General features: G+C 41.6%; 1 protein-coding gene across 1 annotated transcript in view; it reads right to left on the bottom strand.

Moving 5' to 3' along the window:
• Positions 1-13618, bottom strand: part of CEP76 (centrosomal protein 76) — a 1583298-nt gene that overhangs the window by 108092 nt on the left and 1461588 nt on the right. The gene's annotated exons all lie outside the window — the stretch shown is intronic.

Here is a 13618-nt window from a genome sequence, read left to right on the forward strand (position 1 = left end):
CTGTGGCACATGGACTTTCAGAAAAAATCTGCTGAGTTATTGTGATAGCCTGTTATATAAAGTTTATTCCAGTCATCAGCCTGATAAAGGGGGACTGATGCATTTCGGGTCTATATCAGCGTATCAAAAGCTGATAACAGCGAATGCTAGTTGATTGACCTCTAAAGGTTGAACAACTAAAATAGCGAAGGCACGGAACAGTGATTTTTTTTCCCCAGGGGAAAAAAATCGCTGTTCTGCAAAAAAAAAAAATATATATATATATATATATATATATATATATATATATATATATATATATATATATATATATATATATATATAAAAAAATAAAACACAACATAAAGTGGGGGGGGGGCGAAGACACAGGCCATTGTCGGGAGTTTGCCATTTCCTCCACTGTGGTGTGATCTCAGAGTTGGTATATTTAAGTAGGGGGTGTGGAGGGCACACTTTATGTTGTGTTTTATTTTATTTTTTTTTTTGTGGAACAGCGATTTTTTTTCCCTTAGATGAGGTTCCCTGGGAAAAAATTGCTGTTTTGTGTTTTTGCTATTTTGGTTATTCGACCTTTTGTGGTCAATCAACTATTTTATTTATTTATTTATTTTACATTTGTTGACTGGGCTGGTCTATCTGGATACATGTCCTTTTTCAGTAGAGGCCCGGGGAGAAAAGCTCCAACATAGTGAGAAGACAAACAGTACATTAACATTCAGAGAAAAAAAATAGCATTAACATTAACATGAGTATAAACAAGGACAGAAGTCAAATTCATGTAACTAAGTATTCATTCATATGAGAAGGAGGTTGATTGAAGTATAGAAGCCTTGGTGTTGAGGAGCAAGGTCTATAAGAGGGTGACGAGACTAGGGTTGCGGTTGATTGGTTGGGTTTAGCCTGGTTTTGAACAAGGACATAACCAATGTGATTTTAGGAATTCTTTGAGATTGTTTTTGAATTGGTTAAGTGAAGTTACTAGTCTTAGGTGATTTGGAAGGGAATTCCAGGGTTTCCCTATGGAGTTGGCATAGAGGGCATCGCCCCCCCCCCCCGAATTCTTGGATTTAATGGTTTGTATTTGAATGCGATTTGCTGATCAGAGGCAGTTAAGGTTAGAGTAGGGAGTTAGTATTTTGCTCAGGGCAGGGGCTCTATCAGGTTGGTTAATTATTTTGAATGCTTCCGTGAGTTGGGTGAATTTGAGAAGATTAGGCAGTTCCAACCAGCCAAGTTTCTTTAGGTTAAGGCAGTGGTGGGTACGGTAAGGTGTACCTGTGATAAATCGGGCTATGTGATTGTAGGCAACGGAGAGCAAGTTAAGTTCACGCTTATTGAGGAAAGATAGGATAGGGGAAGCATACAGGAGGGTAGAGAGGAGATGAGTGCGGGCAATGGTTAACTTGGCATGAGGGGTGAGAAAATTCTTAATACGATACATGGAACCAAGTTTTTTGTTCACTGTCTCAATGGAATTGCTGATGTGTATGTCAAATTTCAGCTTGTGATCAATGGTTACTCCTAGTAGTTTGGTGTTGGAGACAGGCTCTATGATGGTCCCGTTGGCGGATTTTACATGGAATGGGATATTATTAGGAGTTAGAAGTTCGTTTCCTAGGGGAGTGGTAGCTGAGGGGAAGAAGAGCAGTAATTTGGTTTTTGCTGGATTAAGTAATAGTTTCAATTCAGAGAACCATTTTTCAACTTTAGCAAAACAGTGCTGGGTTTTTACTTGGAGTTGTGGGAGAGAGATATCAGTGCAGATAAGGGTAGAATCATCTGCGTATTGAATGCAGGTGGTTTTAGGTATGACTAAGTGAAGATTGTTAATGAAGACTGAGAAGAGGAGGGGACCAAGTATGGAGCCCTGAGGGACGCCAATGGTGTTGGGGAGCAGGCCTGATAGCCTGTTTTGCCATTGGACAGCTTGTTGCCTACCAGAGAGGTAAGCATTAAACCAACTAAGGGCCAGGTTGTCGAGATGTAAGCCATCCAGGGTTTGGAGCAGAAGCTGGTGGTTGACCATATCGGAGGCTTTCGATAGGTCCAGAAAAAGAGCAGCGGATATGAATTTGTTGTTACGGTTGTTGTTTATTGAGTCAATAAAGGAGAGGAGGGCCGTAGTAGTACTATGATAGGGGCGAAATCCGTGTTGGGAGTTAGACAACAGACTGTTGAGGGTTAGGTATTTTAGAAGCTGCTTATGTACACACCGCTCCATGATTTTAGCTAATGGAGACAGGATTGCTATCGGCCTGTAGTTGGAAGTTTCCGTGGAGGCACCTCCTTTGTGGAGAGGGATGATGTATGAGATTTTCCAAAGAGATGGGATGGTGGCTTCATTTATGGTTCTGTTAATCAAGATTGATATGGGATAGGCGATAGCATCTGACGCTATCTGTAAGTATTCCGCTGGGAGGTGAACTGCCGCTAGGGTGGTTGGTCTTAGTTTTTTTAAAAGGGAGCGGATGTAGTGGGTAGGTACTGGTTCTAATTTAAAGGAAAGTGGGGCTGAGTTATTGGCAGGATTGGGTGGTGAGGAAGTAGTAGTTAGCTGGGTGGCTAGAGACTGTATGGTCTCCGTAAAAAAGGAGTTGAAGGCGTTGGCAATATCTACAGGATCTTTCCCTATAAGTTTCTCAGGGGTGGGGGTGGTAGATTTACCAGGATGAAGGAGGTTATTGAATCCCGCCCAGAACTTCTTTGGGTTATTCTGGTGTTAGCGTTCGATGTTATCAGCTTTCGATAAGCTGATACAGACCCATGCATTTATGCTAGGCATCAGCTTGACAGAGAAAAGATTGATGCATTTATGCTAGCTATCAGCTTGACAGGGAGGAGACTGATGCTACTGGCGTCACCCACTTTAGTGAGCAGTGCAGGTACTGCTCAAGTGACCTGAAAATCTACTTCCTCAACCTGTTTGCCAGTGGGAGGCAGGTGTTAGGGAGTGTGAACATTTTACGGTACAAATTGTTTATAACTTTTAACATTTCTGGGATTTCCTGGCTAATCTCTGTTAGCATCCTAGACTTCTTTTGACTACAGGGCTGGTCTTAGCCACTGTGGGACCCAATTTGGAGCATTTTGGGGGGCCCACAAGGTATACCACTCTCATCACCCAGACTCACCCTCTCACCCTATGTCACACCCCTTCTTCACTTCACCTCCCACCCACACACAGCCTACTGAACCTATTATTTTAGATTAGGTATCAAACCTGCATGCTGTTATTCTATTAAGAGCAAAATAATATATGTTTAACAGACTTAGTACCTAACAGCTTGCTTCCTCCTCCCAGACCCCAAAAATAAGCACCCGTGTACGCATCTAATGTTTGGTTGCAAAGAAAGTGAAAAAAATGCAGAAATGTATTCCAGCTTGTTGCTCCTGAACAGTACACTTCCCCTATACAACCTTCTGTGCACATCTCTGAGATCTGTCAGGAAAGTTAAAGAAATAATGATCCACTGTTCACAGTCCCCAAATAAGTTGCGGCAACATTCTATGCACACCTCAGAGGTTTCAATGCAAAGAAGATGAAAGTAGTAATGACCGCACTGCCTCCAGCCCTCCCCCCTCACATGCTCTTGTGACTTTCTGTGCACAGACCAAAGCAGGGTCAATTTTAGATTAGATGAGGTTCAGGGCAGAGGCAGCCTGGAGTATGGCAGCTGCTAGGCCACAAGAAGCTCTGAGGGTATAGCTTTTCTGTGATGTATTGTATGCCTTATTGTTGAAAGATAATATCTTGCTAACTACTAGATGTTTTGAGGGTCTGACTGTTTGATGCATTTTATGCTCAATTTTTTAAAGATAACTTGCTAACTTTTTATTGTTATCCAGACGGGAGTTACGTATGTGTCCTGCAATATTGTGTGTCTCCAAAGATAAAAATCAGTAATACTATTTTTACCTCCCCCCAATAACATGCATACTGAGCAGTTAAGGTCTGTCACAAGGTAAACTCATTTTGCACACAAACACACGCATACTGACAGTGGCCCTGACCAGCTAGGTGTATCACAAGATGCACACGCATGCACGCGCACACACACACACACACACACACACACACACACACACACACACACACACACACACACACACACACACACACACACACAAACACCATGCTTACCTACAAACAAATTGGTGGAATGCCACTTTAACTAATCTCATCTTTAGGGTGTTGGAAGAAATCAACCTCCTATTAGGATCACTAATTCACAAAGACCTTTCTTCCAAGGTATCCTGCCCTCTCACTCAAACTTTTCACCAAAACCCCTACATATAATCTCAGGGGTATTTCTCAATCTCAACTCACCCTAACAACTCCAAAAACTTATCATTGCACTTACCATGCATTCTCCATCCTTGCACTGAAACTATGTGACTTCATTCTTCTCTCAATCAGAGACATTCAAAAATACTCAGACTTCAGACAACAGCTCAAGGAACACCACATCACCCAAAGTGCAATTGTACTCACAACGGTCATGTTATATGAACCCTGCAGCTCTCTCACACCATTTATTCTTATCTTATCCTTCCTTATCTCATCCCCTCACTTACTGCCTCTCACTCATCCTACCTCCCTTTTCTCTCTGCATCACTCACACGCTCACATTTCCTCCCTTCCCTATGCATGCCTCTTACCATTTCACTGTCTTCTCCCCAATGTATCCTTTCCTGCAACTACTCTCACTTGCCTCTTATAATGCCTTCATCTCTCTCTCTCTATACAATGATATGCTGCTATCCCTGTAGCATATGCCATCTCAGTAATTATGGCTATATCTTATCCAAAATGCTGTGCTAAACATAATTCCATTTTTCCATCCATGTTTTGATATTGTAAACTGTTTATTGAACTAAATGTTGTAACATATTTTTACATATGTAAATACTTATTTATTGGCATTTGATTACCAAGAAAGTTCAACTGAGTATAAGCCCATTTTCCGCAGAGGCTCAGGAAGAAAACTTCCAAAGTATTACAAAATATTTTAAGATCAATAATTTTACAGTCACAACAACTACAGTTTAAATAATTATACCAAATTAGACATAATATGAAAACATTGGTTAAGAATAGATACAAGTTATATGACAATGATTTAATAGTTATATTAATTTTAGCCAGTTTTAAATTAAAGGTAAGTTAGTATAATACTGTGACGATGTGAGGTATTGCCAGCTATGCTAGGGGAAGTAGGATAGTAGATGTGTAACATATGCCAGCATAGCTAGCTGGAGTTTTGTAAAGAATTAAATGTCATTTGTACATCAAACTGATTTGTAGAGGTGCTTCTGTTTAAAATGTATTTGTAAAGTTGCTTGTGTTAAAAAATGTACCAACTGTGGGTCCTACTGGACAGAAAGAGAAATACACCTGTTTGTCAGCGTGTATTGTAACTGTGGAAATTAATATTGTAATAGAGGATAATGGAAGAGAAGAGGTTAATCTCAGTCCAGCTAATTTTGAAAAATAGTCAAACTGAATTACCTGGTAGGCTATAAAGATTGTATCTTACAGTTCTGATTACAGCCAAAGATGAAATGTCTGTAAAAACAAGGACTAGGAATCCTATTATATTGTTCTTAGCAGTAAACTAATTGCTAGCATGCAAAGTTGGAAGTGTTGAAATGGTTTTATGGCTTCCAACCCACTTCATCTTGCCTTGCTTTAGTAATTCTTTAGATCAATCAAGAAAATATAGTGAGATTAGTTAAGTACTGTTTTTCTATATCTGTGTGAATCTATTCATCTGTGTTAGTTTAATATTTCCTGTGATTGAAACTCTGGTGTTTATTGTAAATAGATATTTAGTATTTTCATGTTCTTTTTATTATTTATTATTAAATATATTTAAACTTGTCATTGTGGTTGGTCTTTTAGAGAATATTTTAACCTTTGAGAATACTTATATTTATTTAGTGATGCTGTGGCCACTCCTGAAAGCCTTGCTGTTTGGTCAACATTACCATTTGTATTGGTATTAATTTCACTCAGTATAATTGGATACACTTGTAAGAGCCTTAGAGTAACTGGCATTGGAGTGTCCTGGTGGCAGTAGCTACCTTATAGTTTGGGCAGAGGGGCATAGCTAGTAAATCTGTGCCAGCCTTTCCCAGGTGTGTTTGTGTGTGTGTCAGTCTTTCCCAGGTGTGTGTGTGTGTGTGTGTGTGTGTGTGTGTGTGTGAAAATCAATCCTCAAAAAGTGCGTGTGTCAGCTACTTGGAGCAGGGACACTGAGCACTGGTTTCACACAGAGTGGCGGAGGACTTGGCTTGGGAGAATCGGCTGAGGACTCAACTTTATAGCTGTGCCAGTGGGGAGTCTTATTTGGGGCCTGGAGAAAGAGGGAAACAAACCCCAGACTGAGTGTGTTGCCTGTGTGCTCTTAAGGGAAATTGTGCTTGGTGCAGACAGCTGCATCTGGAAATACTGTGTGTACCTATCTTTGTTCCAAGTGAACCTCCCTCACCAATGTCAGTGGTGGGGGTTCAGGCTCCTTGATTAATTGCCCACAGGGGGGGACATCACAAATGCAAACAGCAACTGCAATATGAAGTGAAAGAAAAGCAGGCTTATGCTATATTTAGAGAGAAATTGAAAGAAGTAAGGAAGTGAGTGAAGAAGAGAGATTAAGGAGATGTAAGGTAGGAACAGGTATTTGTTCACATTTACAGATAAAGTTTAGCCTGGTGTTGAGCAAGAACAGAGTCAGCTTTAGGCTAAAAAGTCTTTCAGAATAGTTTTGAAGGATGAGAGGAAGGGTATAGACCTGATGGATACAGATAAGGAGTTCCAGGCCTTAGCAACATGGTATGAGTACAGACAATGCCCAGCAGATTTGACAGATTTGTGGACAAACAGGAGTTTTTGGTCCCTCGCTCATAATGACCAAATGGGAACACAGTTGTGTAGAATGTTATTTAGTGCTCGACAAGCAGATGGATTCTGGAAAATTTTATAGGTGGTAAGAAGCTGTGTATATGTTAGTTGATGGGGTAGTTTTAACTAATTTAGGCTTTTTAGTGTTATACAGTGCTGGGTTTTGAAAGGGGTATTTGCTGCAAAATTAGCAACTTTGTTATGGCACTGTTCAAGTTTTGATTTTTATGATGCCTGAAGATTAGCAAGGATGGGAGAACCATAAAGAAGTGTGGGGAGGAGATAAGTAGTCGAAAGTGTAGCTTTAGTTATGTTGGTGAGAACGTTTTTGACTCAATAAAGCATCCCTAGTTTTTGAAAAGTTTTTATTATGCAAGTTTGTATATACAGGATGAATGTAAGATTATCATCCACTATCATCCCTAATAATTTGTATGACAAGTGACTTCAACTGCTGTATTATCAAGGGAGAGGACTTTAAATTTTTTCATGGGAGAGGGATTTGGGGAAAAAAGTAGTATATATATATTTTTTTAAGGGCTGAACATGAGTTGCAAGTTACAAAGCTATGTTTCAGTTGCCATTAAAGCTTCCTGAGTAACTTTTTTTGGAGATGTGCCATGTTGTCAGATGTGCAAATGAGTGTGTAGTCATCTGCATACTGTATTAGGGAGGCCTGTTGGGTGAATTTGTGCAGGGTGTAAAAGAGAATGTTAAAGAGGAGTGTGTGATGGTCTCTACTCCGGGCCAGTAATCAAGGAGTCTCAATCCTCACCACTGACACCAGTGAGGGATGGCCACTAGCAGCAAACATGGATACAGTATTTGCAGATGCAGCTCTCTGCACCAAGTACAATTTCCCTTAAAAGCACACACTGAGCACACTTCAGACCTTGGCCTGGACTCTTTCTCTCTCTCCAGGCCCCAAACAAGACTCCACCTTGACCACTTTAGAGCTCTGTGTCTCTGTTCCCAGCAGCTGATCTACAAACTTGGACAGTTGATTTTCACACACACACATATCCACACCTGGGAAAGGCTGACACAGATTTGCCAGCTGTGCCCCCTCTGCACAGACTATAAGGTAATTATGCTGCCACCAGTCAGCTACTCTAAGGCTCTTACAAGGGTACCTAATTATACTGAGTAAAATTAATAATAATACAAATGGCACAGTTTGACCAATGCAGCACTGTCTTAAGATGTTAAAAGTATTTTCTAAAGACCAAACACAATGAAAGCTACAGAAACATTTAATAATAAATAATAAAATAGAAAACATGAAAATACTGAATATCTAGCTACAATAAACAACAGTCTCAATCACAGGAAATATTAAAAATAACACAGATGAAGAGACTCACAAAGATAGAGGAAAAACAGTACTTAACTAATCTCACTATTCCTTGGTTACTTACTAAAGCAAGGCAAGATGAAGTCTGTTGAGTGAGTTACTACAGCAAGGCAAGATGAGGTGTGTGGTTGTGTCAGATATGTGTGAGAGATCTTTCCTGTCAGGTTTCGAAAAACCAAAGGACTGCTGTGAGAGTTCCATCACATCTCTCGCTGATACCTATAGAATCATTTTAGTGCTGGTTATGGAATGAGATCACATCTGGTCACCTGACTCTGGTACAATACACACCCAGAGTTTTGATAAGATCTGTTGCAGCATCTGAAAGCTATAAAACAATTTCAAGAACTTCCACCCTTCCAGGGTAGCAATTAGTTCACCCCCAAGGACAATACAGTAAGATTCCTAGTCCTGGGTTTTCCAGACATTTTTGTCAGAAGTGTAAGATAAAATCTTTATGGCATAAAGCAACTCATTTAATTTTCAACCTATTTTTCAAAATTAACTAGTCTGAGATTAACCTCTTCCCTTCCAGAATTCTCTGTTAAAACATATAATTTAATCAGTTATAATAATAATACTGCCTGACATGCATGTACACCTTTTTTCTTTCCAGCAGAACCCACTGTTGATGCATTTTTAACACAGGCAGATTTCTAAATACATTTTTAACACAAGCAACTGTACAAATCAGTGTAATAGTCAAATCACATAAAATTCTTTACAAAACTCCAGCTAGCTATGTTGGCATATGTTACACATGCACTGCACTACTCTCTCTGGCACAGATGGCACTACCTCCCCCTTTGAAGACTCAAGCTAGTTTTTCAAGTGACCCTGGAAAAATGGTGCTTGAGAGAAATAGACCTGCCTGGGAACACATTAACCTATACCTTGCCTCGAGAGCCCATCTGCATTGTCATTGCTGAACTCACTTCAGTGCAGCACTATCATGTCATATGCCTGCAACCCTAGGCTCCACCTTAATAACTTGGCATTTTGCTGGCAGGCATGAGGTAGCCATGTTGAGGGACTGTGGTCTGCAACTACAGTGAATTTCCTTCCATACAGTTAGGGCTGAAGCTTCTGCAGTGCCCATACTATGGCTAGGCATTCATTTTCTACAGCTGCATAATATTCCTTCCTGGGTTGGAATCTACAACTGAGATATGCAACGGGGTGCTCTTCTCCCTCTGAGGAAACATGGCTGAGTACAGCCCCCACCCCATGGTTTGAAGCATCCACCTGCACAACAAATTATTTGCTGTAATATGGACTGGCTAATACAAGGGGTCCTCCTAAAGCCCCTTTAAGCTTTTGGAATGCATGTTTGCAGGCTGGTGTCCACACTACCTTATCCGGCCTGTTTTTCCTCATTAGGTCTGTGAGGGGAGCAGCTATTGTACTATAATTGGGAAAGAACTTTCTATAGTACCCCACTGTCCCCAAGAATGCCCTCACCTGCTTTTTGGTAACAGGGGCAGGCCATGCCTGAATAGCTTCTGGCCTGATCTTCCCAATTCCCCACTCTATGTCCCAGGTAGGAGACCATTTTGTGCCCCTGCCTAGCAGGTTTACCATGTAATCAACATCACTGAAGTTCCTTACCACTTTGAAGGGTCCCTCCCAAGCTGCCTGCAGCTTACTGTGTCTGACAGGAATGAGCACCATATCCTGCTGTCCCACAGCATACTCTTGGGCTCGAACATTCCAGTCATATCAGACCTTTTTCTGCTGTTGCCAAAGATTTTCTGCACCTGTCGCCCCTGGGATTCAGGTTACTGGCTAAGGCTCTTGCCACCCCTATAGTGCCTTTTTTTTAGGCAAGGCTCAAAGGACAAAATCACCACTGTAACAGATATAAGCATGCAAAATCTGAAGGTAATGCTAGAAGTCTAAACCTCAAAATGTACTCTCTCGAGTCACTCCTAAAAATGGAGAACATTGATATCTGTGCAGTAACTGAGACCTGGTTCAAGGCTCCACAGAGCACCCCTGCAATACCAGGCTACAACTCTTACCACACTTTTCGGCCACCAAACCAGGACCAAGCACTAAAGACAGAGGAGTGTCCATATTCACCAAGGATATTCACACCTCCAGGCTAGTTGCCCAACACAATGCATCTGAAATTCTACAGTTGCAACTAACACTAGGTAAGACTGCAATCCAAATTGTAGCTTGCTATAGATCCCCCACCATGCCCCAAGATTCTCACTACACCTTTCTAAACATACTGGAAAATATTAAGATACAACCAAACACTTTAATACTGGGTGATTTCAACTACCCTGCCATTAATTGGGAAAACTACTCGTGTACCAACACCTTTGCCCAAAGGTTCTTGGAATTCATAAATTTCAACGCCCTGGATCAACTAATCCATTGTCCCCACCAGGGACTCAAATATCCTAGACCAGGTCTGACCATAAGCTAATCATCCTTGACATCCACATCCCACCCCCACCCCCCCAGTAGGGAAACCTCCATAAAAAACTTCTCCAAAGCCAACTTCATGCTACTCAAGTCAGAATTGACAAACTTCATGACACCCATGCAGACGAGAACTGAAAGTTCGACTGCTGAATCCTACACTAAGGCATTGTACAAGCACATCCACTCGTGCATGAATCATACCATTCCAAACAGAACCAAGACTATCTCCTCCAAAAAAAGGAACCCAATCTGGTGGTCCCCTGCCATAAACAAACTATGCTGCAGATGGAAGAAACTGTTGCAGAAAAGAAGAAAATCCCAGGATGCAAAAAACTTCCTTACCAGCTTTAGTAAGAAGCTGAGATCCCTCATAAAATCCTCCAAAACTAGTTACGAAAGTAAAATTGCCAAAGATTCCAAGGACAACCACAAGGCATTCTATAGTTATGTCAAGAATCTAAATGGCAATGCTCAGATCTGCTCTGAGCTACAACAGAATGGCATTAAATATACTGATCCCAAGGATATTGCCAATAACCTGGCTGATCGATTCAGTGCCAACTTCACCCCCCTCTCACCCCCTAAAGGGCCCATCTCAATACCAAAAGATTGCCAAAGTCCAGTAATCATGGCCACACAAGTAGAAAATGCACTCTCCAAAGCTAAGAATACAGCATCCATGGGGCCAGACATCCCGGGCTGTGGACTACATGAACTACAAAATGAAATGGCACCTCACCTAAGTGTCATGTTTTATTATAGCCTCACCTCAGACTTTGTGCCCAATGAGTGGTGCACAGCTACAGTAATCCCACTCCACAAGGGAGGATCCACCTTGGATCCCGGGAACTATTGTCCTATCAGTCTGACGAGTCTAATCTGTAAAGCCATGGAACACATTATTGTGGAACTTATAAACAAAGACATTGGCAACCTTCAAACACTGGACTCCACCCAGTTTGGTTTCGTAAAGGGTCGATCTTGTCTCCTCAACCTGATTGACTTCTTCAAATCAGTCTCTAGAGCCGTGGAGAAGGGTACAGCAGTCCACACAGCCTATCTGGACCTCGCCAAGGCCTTCAACACCATCCCCCACTCAGGAATCATAGATAAACTTACTATGCTGGGCATTAATCCCTATATCACTCGATGGATTGCCAACTGGCTTACTGACAGAACCCACACTGTAAAATTAGCTGACTCAAAATCCAGCTCCAGACAAGTGACAAGCTGAGTACCTCAGGGTTCAGTCCTGAGACCGCTCTCGTGTGGCATCTACTTCTCTGAAGTACAGGCCAGCACTAAGGGACTCTGGCAGACAAAGTATGCAGATAACTGCAAGTTGGGAACCATTATTGAATTCCCAAATGATGTGGATATTCTACAAAAGGGCCTTAAAGAAACAGATGCTTGGTGTCAGAGCCATGAGCTAAAGCTCAATGCCAAGAAATGAATAGTTATCCCCACATACGTGGAAGTACACTAAACATTGAAAGTATGATAAAGGACTTAGGGAAACAGGTGGACAGTGGTCTCAACTTCGATAACCACATAGCCACAACAGTCAGGAAATACTTCTAAATGGCACACCTTATCACTAAGGGCTTTTCATCCAGAAAAAATGAGGTCATTGCCCCACTGTACTCATCCCCTTATTAGACCCATTATAGAGTACAATGCCCCGTTTGGAATGTACCTCACAAGACATCTGCAACAACTGGAAAGGCCACAGAAATACCACACTAAAAGAATCACAGGCCTAAAGCAGATGCACTATGCTGACCACCTAAAAAACTCCAGCTATACTCTGTCACATATCGCCTACTCAGAGGCGATCGCTGCTTAACATACAAGGCCATGTCAAACCCAGTGCTGTTGGACATGCTACACTTAAAAGAAATCCCAATCCCTCAGAGCCACACGCTCCAGGGATCTAAACCTGGTCATCACAATGAACAAAACATGCTGGAGGGATAGGTTCCTGACCCAGAGACTACCCATACTCTGGAATAGACTGCCAATACATGTCAAGCTGTGTGCCTCTTTGGCCCTCTTCAAAAGGAACATTGACGATTGGATGGAAGATAGGAAATTCACCCCGGGAAACACGTCAGTCGTCCTACTAAACAGGGGATCAGGGAAGTAAATATTCTGGGAAGAAATAGCCAGGGAATTGTTATGGCTAGGCTTGTATAGGCCCCTAGGGCCGATAGTTTTATTCTTAGGTTGGTACTAGGCTATCTAAAATTATCGCCCTCTGTAAACTGTGAAATAAATTTACTGACCTTTATTGCTTCTGGGGTTTGGTTAGTCCCTTCCCCATTACCTCCATGACCCTGATGAAGAGTCAGCATCTCACTCTCATGTTGGCGCTGTTTCTACTTTATTTGGTCTCCAAATGTCGTAGTCTCTCATTCTCTTTAACCTCCAAATGCCACAGTCTCTCTGCTGATTCTAATTCCATCTGTTTTGCCTGCCACAGTCTCTCCTCTGATTCTAATTCTAAATGTTTGGCCTTCAGTTCAAGTCTCTTTAACTCTAGATGAGTTTTTAATTCCTCTGAGGAAATGTGAATTGTCCTGTCTCTGAGGGCTACAAATCCCCATCACCAGACTGGTTATACTCCTGGTTGCTGGTCCATGCTGCAGCTGCGATTAAGGCTGAAATCATTTCCTCTTTAGTCAGGTCGGCAGCATGCACCAGTCCTTTGGCTTTGCACACCTTGGCCAACTGGTTCTTTGTCAGCTTGCCATAATCCTCCGCTGACATCTTGCTTTCCCTGACTAAACTAAACTAACAAAAATAAATAAAACTGTTGTGAAAATGAAACTCTGTATGTTTATCTTGTGGCTGCTGAGAGCACACACAACTTCAGTGACAACTGTCTACAGGCTACAAAAGTTAAATTAATATCCCACCTAGCTGCC

This window comes from Protopterus annectens, chromosome 3.part1, assembly GCF_019279795.1.
Source record: "Protopterus annectens isolate FY-2018-M chromosome 3.part1, PAN1.0, whole genome shotgun sequence".
NCBI lineage: Eukaryota > Metazoa > Chordata > Ceratodontiformes > Protopteridae > Protopterus > Protopterus annectens.